Here is a 12,983-nt window from a genome sequence, read left to right as displayed (position 1 = left end):
CGAGGCGACACCTTCCACAAAGAACCGTGAACGTTCAAGACGTTTTCCCGTCTCGAAAGGTGCGTAGATATTGATAAGGTGGACACGCAGTACTCTGAGTGCCATTTATCTTGCCACAGGCAGATGAGGATATCGTCCGCCACTATCCCTTCCCGAAGAAGTACAGCGACGCCGCTGCCTGTGGGGGAAGCTGCAGAGACGCATGCGTCATAACCGTACACATCGATTGGAGCAGAAGTCAACATATCCTGAAGCAAGGATAACTTAGCACACGTCCGTATAGTGCTGATATTTATAGTGTATCCATAACACCTGTGTTGGCGATCAGCACCCTTGTAAGAGGTGTGTACATGCGACGTCAGGCTGACCTATCGCTGTCACTGATGGCGGAAACGGATCAACACCAGCGCTGTGAATTCCCGCGTGTCGTCCGACACGTTGGGCAAGGAGTTTTCGTCACCACCATCCGCCCAGTCGCCAACAAATACCATCGGCTGTTGGTGGCTGCTGTGGGATTCGGCGTAGACTCCTTCGGCGCTAGTGACTGTCTGCGTGTGATCCTACTGTTCTGTGGGGTCGGAAGGACTGTAGCCGTCACCATGGCGATCTGTTGGACGCGATGTTACTGCGGCCTCTGTGCAGCCTGTAACGTCTTCGGATTGCCCACAGTCCATGTCAGACATTCGCCTCAAGCACTCATCCGATGGAGCACGTCCCCGTCTCTTGTGTTTCCGCGGGGAACGTTGTTAATGGAAGTGTGTTTCAGTATCCGAATGTGGGCGGATCTCTTCAGCTGCTCCGGTGTCTGGAAGAAAAGCCGCTGTCGGCACAACCCGTGGGTCAAAGTCCATCCTGTCATTCGTGCTTTCTTGCAAGGTCGGTCGGTGACTGTCCTCAGGAGCGTGCGCCGTTTTAGTTGCTGGATCCGATAATGCAGATTCCATAATGGCCTCGCTATCTGGGGCGGCTATCTGACGAACGTGGTCGGTATCGGAAAGGGTGGCCGCCCGTGCAACCCCAGCATAATTGAGAGGAAGCGCCGTCACCATAGAAGGAGTCATAGATTCACCCATTTGGATTTGAGCAAGCCGTCATCGGAGACAATCGGACCTGACTTGTTCTTCTTCGCCACAACAAAAGCGATCGCGTGGCTGTTGTGACGGTACGCCACATAACGTGAAAAAATAATATTGGAGAACTTCGCAAATATAACAAAACTGACGTCGTAACGAAATAAATATTATCACAGATAAATTACCAATACTCCATAATCAATTAATACGATCTTCGAATGTAACTGCAATCTCTGTTCCTTTTGAAAAAGAATGGCACTCACTTCCCTGGCGTTTCATCGTAGTGTAAGAAGCCATTTCGTAACGAAGCACGAAAACGTGTAAGTTTCATGTAGTATTTAACCTAAATACAAGGGGGAGTTCGAAAATAAGTTTCCCCTGTCGACTGTGGGCAGGGTTGTGTGATACGGGCGAAAGACGACACGGGAGGTGAACGCGCACGTGCAAGACACCGGTACACCATTGGGCTCGGGTTGACCGCGATCAAGCAGATGGCGCTGTCGCAGTGCCTGCGCAAAGCTGAGGCCAGCCGCTCAGTCTTTTCCCGGAGCTATGGAGAGAAGGTGCCTTTTGGAGTCGTGGTCAAAGGTGGAAGTGAGAGCTGTTATAAGCTATGAATGTGTACATGGAGTATCAGGCACAGAAATTCACAACCGCCTTGTTGAGGTGTGTGGGTCAGGTGTAATGTCTAGATGGTGCCAGGAATTCAGTGATGGACGTCAGCAAGTGCAGGACATACCGAGGCCTGCACGGACACCCAGGGCCACTACAGGTGCAAATGTCAGGAAGGTGGATGACCCGATTAAAGCGAACCAGCGTATCACCACCGATGGAGTAGCGGCAGAACTTGGATTCGGACACGAGCGAGCTCACAAGATAATCCACGACATTCTTCGATACTGGAATGTATTGATGCTGAAGGCCACCAGTTTGAACATTTATCACATTTGCAAAGTACATTTATTATTCCAATTGGACTTAAAGATTTCCATTTCCAGAAATTTAACATTGTGGAACGGGAAATAAATTTTCTATGACGCTTCAAAGTATGTACACATTTTTTTGACGTACCCTGTATGTCAATGCGGGGAGTAATCAAAACAACTATAAAGCATGACAATCGAATAGGAGCAGCCCCAGAAAGAATGGGTTCGCGAAAAATAATGACTCTTCAAATGAAGCATACAATAAAAGGCAGGCGGGACATAACCAGCAGCCGAGTAACAGTAATTGGCATCGTAACCATGCGGAAGGAAACCAGTATTCACGACCTACTTACTCACCGAGTAAAAACGGCAATGAACAACACAACCGTAAAAGGCTAGGTGAAGGACGGGGTAACCACAACTTCTCCCAGAAAAACAAACGCACTGCCAACGACCACTGGCAATGCCCAGGGCCGGCAAACTGGCACGCACAAAGTCAAATATCAAGTAATAATGTACCGATGCATGACATACCCATGTCACCGAGACCGCCGCATACACCTAAACCTGGAGCGCAAGCGTATGTTCCACAGACTCAGTCTTGCGCGGAAAACGAGAGTGTGAGGATTGTGGACGTCACAGATGAGAAACCTGCAGCGGGAGGCAGGCCGTCGAACACCGGCCGACCGCTGTAGGTCCCCTCCAGTCGGTCGGCAACGGAGGAGTGGGGGGGCGCTCGAAATGTAAAATTGTGTATGCTGAGGTACAGTGATGGCCAGCATTGAAAGGACGAACTAGTAACTGAACCGGGACAGCGAAGTATTGATGATATGGAATTAATACAGGCTGACTTTCAGGCTAAAATTAACGATATTTTAATAACACCGGTGCCAGCACATCCGTGATAGATGAACAATTGTTCCGTTGTCAGGGAGCTGCCGATTTTACCAGCAGAGAAATGTAGAGTGGTAGGAGTCCTACGAGGGAAGGGGCAGTTTATAAAAAACCAGGTGTAGGTAGAGCTAACACTGGAAAAAGAAGCGTTTACAAGCCCACTCCTGGCCGTTAGAAATCTCGCCATATGCTGTATCCTGGGTTTAGATGCTCTCCGTGAAATTAAGGCGAAAATTGACCTGGCACGGGGCATATGCCCCTTAATATACCATGATAAGCAGACCGAATTGGTGTCAATCAGGACGCCTGATGCGTGTACGAACTATTGTCGGCACGTTAGCGTAGTGCTCCCTGACTGTCACACACTAACAGAGGTGAACTATCTCTCAGTAGAGAGTGAAAATGATACGGAAGATGCCTGGGTGCAGGAGTCACGGAACATTGAGCACAATATTATCTAAAAGGTAGCCGAATCCACATATGTGAATAACAAGCAACAAAGTAAACTGACAATTGCTTTACCAATTTGCTGATATATATACCCAAAGGCCCTATATAATCACAGTATATGATTTGAAGTTCTTATTTTTATTCTCTCTGTTATTTAATGAGCGTTTCATTAATGTGATTGCGTATTATTATTAATTGATTTTTTGTTTGTGGTTTGGTTTAGCGATTCCTTTCTTCTGTTTGCTTCTTTTATTTAACTTGAATCCTTTTTTAATTATGTTTGCCGTGGTTATGAAGTCTATATTGCTTACTGTTCTCCTAAGTTAATGATTACGGTAATACCATATGCAGCAGATCTCGTTGAGTCTCCTTGCTGGAACTTCTCCGCCTGAAGCCGCTAAAGATAATTTATCGCTGTACAGATATCGATCGGTACTGCCAAGTGCTATGCTGTGTCATACGTATGGAATGTGGCGTCCAACTTTAGTTCGTGAAATTATTACGTCTTCGGTGAAATATTCTCAGCTAATCCCAAAACCGTGTAAAACTTCAGGTTCGCACCATCGAACCGCACAACACTTCCGAACGAATTGCGTCTTTATAATCACTGAATATTTCTTTTGAAGTGATTGAGGGTTATGAATTCTACACACCTGATACTCCTTTTGTGCTTTTATATGTATTTATTTTCTTCAGTACCATAAAACATAGATCACTACCTTAGTGGCGGCTTCCAACAATCTCCTCTCAATCCGACGTAGAACATCTCCCTTCCAATGTCCAACAAGGAATACTTATCTCTTTGCCGTAGCTTAATACAGTCCGTATATCTTTGTTATGGAGTTCGCACGGAGATGCTTAAATTCCACAGAGTATTTATCTCTCGCGTAGGTATTTTACATTTATCGTCGTATTAATAGTAGTAGGTTTTTACATTACAGAATTCTACAATATGCCCAACATCCTAGTGTAAGCACATAATACATCTGCCGCGCAACCTGTTCTATCCCCTAGTCAGTGAAAATTGTAAACAGATAAGTACTTAAAAAGTAAGCATGATTTGAATAAATGTAGGTTAGTTTGAATATGCATTTTTGTGATTTATGTCTGCTTTGTTCATTTTCTTGTCTTGTTTAGTGTGTACTTATGTGTATTCTCGAATGAGTTGAATGTGTGCATCATGTTTGTACATGAACTGACATTAGCAAATGAATCGGACGTACGTGTCCATAAATGACTTACTAACACTGAGCAAATTGCGTGCGCCCGAAAATTTATCCCATCGAAATTTTGGCAATGCCCATTCTCTGAACGGAATCGTTAGTATTTCTCATTTCAACGACAATACAGCTTGATAGATTTAGCACGAATACCAGATAGAAGTACTTGTGGCTGCACTCTCACATGCAAGGCAGCTACAAGCTGTGTTAAATGTTAATATTATGTACAAAATTTACTGAACTCACGATATCAGAATGGCCAAATGGCCGACACTTTATGAATAAGAGGATTTGGCAAAGAACTTGATAATTTTTTAATAGACAAACCATACTGCTGCTTAAATTACTGTCGGTAAAGCTGACGAAAAATGTAATATCGATTCTATATGTATTTATGTATTAGTTTCAGTGAAAAGGGTCAAAATGTGCTCAATGTGTCTTTAATGTGAAGTATTTTTCCGGACACTCAGATACTGACATGAGGAAAGAAGTTACACGATACGAACTTAAAACAAAGTAACAGTGAAACAGACTATAATTGTTACACCTAGACAAAACATTGGTAAACTGAACCAAAGTGCAGCAGTAATAAAGTAAACGGAAATTCCCTTCACATATGGCTTAAGTGTAATAAGTAAAGAGCTATATGGTTGTTATAGCTTCACTGAACTGTGAATAGCAAGGCACAGTGGTGTTTATTGCAAGAGAGTGAACCTATACATCGTAGTTAAAACTGTGTGGTTAAAAAAACAGCCAATCGCTATCTAAAACCTCAAGTGAACACTTTCAGCGGCACAAGTGTTAGCGTAACAGTTTGGAAGTGTCACAACAATAAACCTTGTACGGACGCCCACCAGAGTGACGTACAGGAATATCATAGTGAACACGTGTGCTACAAATCACTACTTACTTTAAAGTAAAAGAGTGATCTGAAAAAGCCAAAATCCCAAGTGAAGTACTGTTAATGTCTGTTCTCTACCAGCATACTACAGACATACACATTTGACTGTAGACTGTATGGCCTAACAATGTTTCCCTTACAGACAGCGTATTTTCTAGCACTGCTGGTGAGAGATCTGTTGCTTGATGGGTTGCTTTTCTTGTTCGCGCGTGTGGCGAGCGGGCGAGTAGCAGTTCTGGACCGCACAGCTGATCGGCGCCCGGCGACGCTCACTTGTTCGCTGATGTCATACACTGGTCATCGAACCAGCTATCCGCGCGCCTGCCTATGCCGCTGCCCTGCGCTGAATATTCGCTGACACCGTCGTCAACTGCCGTCTCGACGATTTGACATGAACACTTACGAAAGTAATTGAGAAAACATCGAACATTTTGCTCATTAATGCAAAAGCAAATGAACTTGATGTGCTAAAACACCATAAACGTCAAACCTTTCGCCAGTATTGCTAAACTGACAAAGATCTTTGCCTTATGTGTGAAACTAGTATAACTTGTTACACACTTGAACCTTAAGTTCAAATGGCTCTAAGTATATGAGACTTAACACCTAAGGTCATCAGCCCCTTAAACTTAGAGCTACTTAAACCTAACGAACCTAAGAGCATCACACACATCCATGTCCGAGGCAGGATTCGAACCTGCGACCGTAGCAGTCGCGTGGTTCCGGACTGAAGTTCCTAGAACCGCTCGACCACACCGGCTGGCGAGCCTTAAGTGACAAACCATGTCATGGAAATTTTTAACCAACGAAAATGAAAAACTTTCTAAAATAATTTGCAGTATAACCAACTACCACATGAACTACTGTTCTTGCATGTGGATGTAATACTGTTTTATCATAAGTATGTTTATATGTCTATCATTCGAAAAAATCATTAAATATCACAGGAAAGTAAACAGTTCTAAGACTCCGGGCGGGGTTATTTTCGATCTGTTTCTTCCCATACGCCTGTAACCCGAATGGGGGGTATAAGCCTTTTATTATCGGGTAATGGGTTATTCCAACTTTTCGCTTTCATGTTCTGACTCAGGGCAAAGAGTAAGTTTAACACAAGCGGGGGTGGTGGCAAGGGGGGGGGGACTATTATTATTTATTAATACACATTTTTTTAATCCTGAACTTCAAAACAGTTGCCAAAAAGTACTTTAAGCAACACCAAATTTTACCAATTTGTCGTTAGAGGACCGCCCGCAACTCTACTTTTTTAAAGCCATATTCCACCCCCGCAAACCCCCTCCCCCCTCCATTACCCCAACCCACCCCTTGGCCGACCTGTAGAATCGCCCCTGAACACAAGCCATTACAAAATAATTGCAAAGCTGAAAAAACATTGTAAATAAATACTTTAGGTGTAAGTTAAAGCACAGTGACAAGTGTGACTGAAGGCTTTCAAACTCATGTGAAGTGATCGAGCCTGCTAATAAGTGATACCCAACATGGAAAATGTTTGAGTACACCCTCAATAGGGGGCCCATTAGGCGGTACGTCACGTAAAGTGAAAAAATAATATTGAAGTACTTCGCAAATGAAACTGACGTCGTAAACAAAATAAATATTATCGCCGAAAAATCACAAAAGCTGTATAATCAATTAATACGATCTGCGAATGTAATAGCAGTCTCTGTTCCTTTTGAGAAAAGGAGAATCGCACTCACTTCCCTTTTGTTTCTTCGAAGTGTAAGAGGCCATTTTGTGACGAGACACGAAGCCGTGTAAGTTTCATGTAATATTTAGCCTAACTCTAAAGAAATATTACTTAAAAGTGTCGATAATGTTTTAATGTTACAGATCCTATATTAATGAAGTGAATGACTTAAATGCTTTATGAAAATTTTATAGGGGAACATTGTTGCAGTGGTCAACGTCATTGTTCTAAATGATAACGGCCAAGAGTCGTAATAAATATCTTAATATTTGCTACTTTTGACAAATAAAAGTAAAATGTCAATGAAGGAGGTTTGGTTAGCGGTTCTTCCTGAGTAACAGTAACAGTAGTTAATGTTTTTTTTTTTTTTTTTTTAAATGGACTTGTAGTCCGGGGTGATATGTTACAATACAGCATCACCGGTCTATTGCGGTCTAACTGTGTTGGTGAGGCAGTAAATTTCCACAGGGCAGTGACTGCATCACTGCAATTCACTTTGGAGGTTAATGTTTACGGCCTTTGATATAAAAACATCGTGTCGGACAAACGAACTGCGAGAAGTACCACAATTGAATCACTGACGTAAATAAATTTCCAGTTGTGAAGCAGTCAGAATCAGGGGCGCCGACTTATAAAAAATATTGGGGACCCATACTGGGGGTCTTGCCCCGTGGAAGTTTCTAAATTTTAGTTGAAAAATAGTGAGTTTTGTTGCTTTTTAAGCATTTTAAAGTTATGTGATCAACATTAGAGCTCCGAAAACTGGACTCTCGATAACACGACACTCCCGGGAACTCGACAAGACTGACACATTTTTTTTGGCTTTATTTAATTTACAGTAATAATCATGCTTATAGACTATTACAGAGCGGTGAATATATAGCTCTGAAAAGGCTGTCACACAGTAAAAGCACTATGATTGATAAGTGAAGTAGCTAATTTAAGCTTACACTGAATAAGGCTCAGGGTTCATTAAATAAAAACAGTATCTCAAAGTTAATGCTTTAATACAGTTAATAAAGTTAATACAGTACGCCTAGTATTTTCAGTCAAAAAGTATGTAAATAGCGGGTTGTAATTGGGTCTTACAACCTAAAAATATTTAAGTGTTTGAAAATAACAAATAGAGTACTATTGTAATATCGTAATACAGTACTAAATTAGTACTAATATTTTGAAACTGAAAATTTAACAAAATGTATGTATTTAATTCTCTATTTTATAAAGATTTTTAATATTGATCTAAATGCCATTATCAAGGCTAGAGTGTCTTAACAAAGGTGCAAATGTCGACCGTGATTGGAACTTCTTGGAGGAGCTTAATTTACTTCACTACTTCACATAACATTTCTCCAACTGCAGGCTGTTGTGTAATGTACTTTCCTACATCACGCATGTTTCTTAAGACCAGTTGTTTTTTACTAGAGATATCGGCTAACATATTCAATTGTAAGCGCAGTCTCTCAATGTCTAGGTCATTTTTGAAAAACTCAGTTGATTTTTCCAAATTTGTTTCAACTCTGTTTACTAAAAGCAAGCACTCTTCTTCAACTGCAATGACCTGTTGGTCCAGTTGAAGCAAACCGCTCAGTAATACAAGATTGCACCGTTTTACAAACTTCAATGTAAATAGCTTTGTAGTATTCCTTTGGGGTTTTAAAAGTGTGCGGTGAACTGGCTTCGTTGTTATCATACTTCTTTGGTATACTTCGATTCTGAGGAAGCGAAGAATCATCAACCTGTGAAGGTTTTTCTTTTAAACACAGTTCCCAAAAGTGTTCAAAACTATCGGGTCTTCCATTCAATATACAAATCAAGTCCTCATATATGTTTTGCAGACCAGAAACACTTAGATGAGGGCATTGGATTTTTTCAGCGACATCTTCTACTGGGTTCATTGCATGGCAATAAAACCGTAAAAAGAAATAAGTCTTGAATGTAACATTGACTCAAGGTAGCCTGCACATTTGTACCCTGCCTCTGTTTTGTCCTCTGGAGAAAATGTTTCAAAAAAACTCGAGAAGTTCTTCAAAGTTTTTCAATATTCTCAAGATACCAGAAGATCGAATAGGCCATCGAGTCGGGCAAAAGGAGTCGTAGACAAGCTTGGTCGTTGTCGCTCTCACAGAATATGCTTCTGAAAAGTCCCGTCCTTTTGTTGGACTCCCTTACGGTGTTTATTAAGTCCTTGGCTAAAGCCATAATATCCCTCATAGATGTAAGATGGCGGAGACTGACTACGACTGCCAAGTCTAAACTGTGAGCAGCGCAGTGCACATAACGTGCTTGTGATTATATATTCAAAACTAACTTCTTTAGTCCTTTGAAGTTACCTCTCATATTCGAGGCATCATCGTGGTACTGTCCTCTTAAGTTCCCCATTGACAAATCAAGCCGAGCAATAACGTATTTTAAAATACAAAACAGAGTTTGTGATTCAGTGTTGTGGGTCTCGTATAGGCCAATAAAGTCTTCGTTGATGATTAAGGAATCATCGACAGCACGAATACAAAATGACACATGTTGGTGAATGGAAGAATCACTTGTTTCATCAATCATAACAGAAAAATGTCTTCTTGATTGAAACCAATACCTTTCTCAACACGGACTTTTCTAGTAGATCAATGATCTCGTTTTGAACATAGTGGGATGTCCACTTATACGCTGAAAGCCGTAAACAATCTTTAAATTCAGGTTGTCATTCTTTCGGAGTCCCAAAAATTGGAAAAAAATTGAGTTTACATCTCCGTGCCCTCTAATTGCTAGTCCTTGTCGGTACAAAAATTGCATGGTAGTAAAAATTGTCTCAAGAGCTAAATGGCTTTTCTTCATATCACTATCTAAATGGCCATGCAATTGGGAGGCCACCCTCTCGTTAGTAACAGAATTTAGTTTCAGAACACCCTCTTTATGCGTAAACGTATTTTCATGGAGGCGAAATATCTCCAAAGCCTTTTTCCAGTTAAGAAACGCTACGGAAGTAAATGCATTTCTTTTTTTTTTTTTTTTTTTTTTTGAAGAATATTGTAATATATTTACAGTATCTGCCTCGTTGCAGGTTTTGCAAAAAAACTTTTCAGTAGATGCTTTATACTGCAGCCATGTATATTTGATCAGCCAAGACTTCTGATCTTTCCTTACCGGATTGTCCAGGTTTCGGCTGTGAATGGTTCTCGCCTGAAGACGGCGAAGCAATTGATGACACAATAATTGTTGGAGGTTGACTTGCCGTATCATCAACTTCCAAGTGCGCCTCTTTGGTAACAAATTTATGCATTGCTAACTTAATTCACAATACACTAAGAGAGTAAAGTAAACGAATAAAATATAGTCATGTAAAATAGCCCTCTAGACACTAAAGTCGGAACACTAAACACGTCTGCTGCATACACTGAACGAAACTATCCACACTGAATGACTGCGACAGCAGGGTGGGATTTATATATCCGTGTCATCGTAATGTCTCGAAGCGTCAAGGCGACACGAGGCGGAGGGTTCCAGGAGCTTCTGCTCCAGTCCTTTTGATCTCGCAGCGGCCGCAGCGCTGGCCCGCCGGCGCCAGACTTCACCCGAAGGCTCGCGCTCCGGACAGATTCCAAGTGTGCCCGCAGCACCGTAACACTTTCATGAATCAAACCACTCGTTTTCAGTTAACCTGCTTACTACCGTAATAATTATTTGTTTCAACTCATTACTGAATGTATTTTAAATGGTAGCTATCGTCAAACAAGGAAAATAAAAATTTCCAACATAATTTTGTGATTTCACAAAGCATAAAATAACCAATAATTTTCTGAAATTATTGGGGGGCCTCGCCCTCCTTCCCAAACGAATTTTTGATGGGACTCGGGCCCCCTCAGGTACCATGGAGTTGGCACCTATGGTGAGAGTAACACTAACTCCAACTTTTCATAAGATATAAATACGAATACATAAGGAAAAGAACCACACACTGTCAGTCATACATAATAATTGCCCTACAACCATGGATGACAAGATAGGATGGTACATGTTTTGTCAGTTCAATTTTGATCTGTTGTACACCATCAAGAACCACGTACGTTGTAAAGGTGGGCCATTTTTCGGCCATGTGGCTGACCACTCTGCCATGAGACTGGAAATCTGCCTGTGCTTACGTCCAGTGGTACTTCGAACGGAGGTCAAGCCCCGCGTAATCGATAGAGACTGCCCCAACATGGCCATCAGAATCTTTGATTTTAAGATCGTTCGCATGAGCATGCACGATTGTGTTGCACACTTCGTCACTTACTAACTTGACGTAAACAACACTGCTCGTGACAGAGAGATAGAAACCAATTTAGTCCTGCTGATCAATTTTAACGAGGTCACGTAGAAAACGTTCCACTTCAAAAGCTCACGGTTGTGAATGATCGGGTTGAAAGCCGATCTTGATGGCGGTTTGTCCCTATGAATGTGCAATATTACGTCGGTAGTGAGGGACTCTAAACTAGCGGCGATGAAGTAGTAAACAACTACTTACACTCGCGACCGCGCTGACGGGACGTAAACAGGACGTTCTCGATGCAGCAATGCGGAAAGGAGACTTCACCATTACACTATCTAAGTACGGCAAGCAGCCAGACCCAAACTTCCATATACTTATATGGATATGGTGTCTGTTGTTTTGGACATGGCCGAAAGTGTGGTGTCACCGCCAGATACCACACTTGCTAGGTGGTAGCTTAAATCGGCCGCGGTCCATTTAGTACATGTCGGACCCACGTGTCGCCACTGTGTGATCGCAGACCGAGCGCCACCACAAGGCAGGTCTCGAGATACGGGCTAGGACTCGCCCCAGTTGTACGACGACTTTGCTAGCGACTACACTGACGAAGCCTTTCTCTCATTTGCCGAGAGACAGTTAGAATAGCCTTCCGCTAAGTCCATGGCTACGACCTAGCAAGGCGCCATTAGCCTTACATAGTTTGATAGTTATCATATGAAATGTCTCATCAAGAATGCTGTATTCACATCAAAGAATAAAAGATAAGTATTCGAGGAGCTGCATACTTTTCTTGTGAGAATTCACTACTTATCCTGTTCCAGAATTCACGCCCGTCTGGGTTAGATAGCGTGCATTTCGGCCTCCTATATCTACAAGGTGTTGGCACATTTACCAACACATCAGAAAGAACAGACACCATATCCATATAAGCATATAGTTCTGGCAATACCGGCCATGACCTTCTTCTGTGCGGATTCACACATATTCCCCGAACTCTTACGGGAAGAATGTCTTCCACGAGTAATGTGTGTTAGGGTGAGACACTACGAATGTAGTGTGTGGACATACAAGGTGAGAACGTGCGTCTCGCGGGAGGCGTGCTCGAGATAATCCCTGCAGTCGCACTGTGCCTTGGTGGCTCAGATGGACTTCGGTCAGAGGGTAATCTACCCTCTGTAATAAAAGAACTGAGTGAACGGATCAACGGACAAACTAAACGACTCTCATCAGACGTCCGCAACGAACAAATCAGCGAACAATGTAGAACAAAAATGATATTTAAAAAAAAATAAAAAATAAAAAAAGATGGATGAGCGTCTGCCATGTAAGCAGGAGATCCCGGGTTCGAGACCCGGTCGGGGCACACATTTTCGACTGTCCCCGTTGATATATATCAACGCCCGTCAGCAGCTGAAGGTATTAATATAATTCTAATTTCAAACTTCCATATGTCGTCAACCACGTGTCTACAACCCGCGCTCATACATTCATTATGTACATTCCAGTACAGGGCAGACATTTTAATTAAGAGTCGCTTGCCCTGCGTTGGCAAATACATACAATAATGC

The sequence above is a fragment of the Schistocerca americana genome, chromosome 7 (genome assembly GCF_021461395.2).
Source record: "Schistocerca americana isolate TAMUIC-IGC-003095 chromosome 7, iqSchAmer2.1, whole genome shotgun sequence".
NCBI lineage: Eukaryota > Metazoa > Arthropoda > Insecta > Orthoptera > Acrididae > Schistocerca > Schistocerca americana.
Note: the sequence above shows the minus strand (reverse complement) of the source record.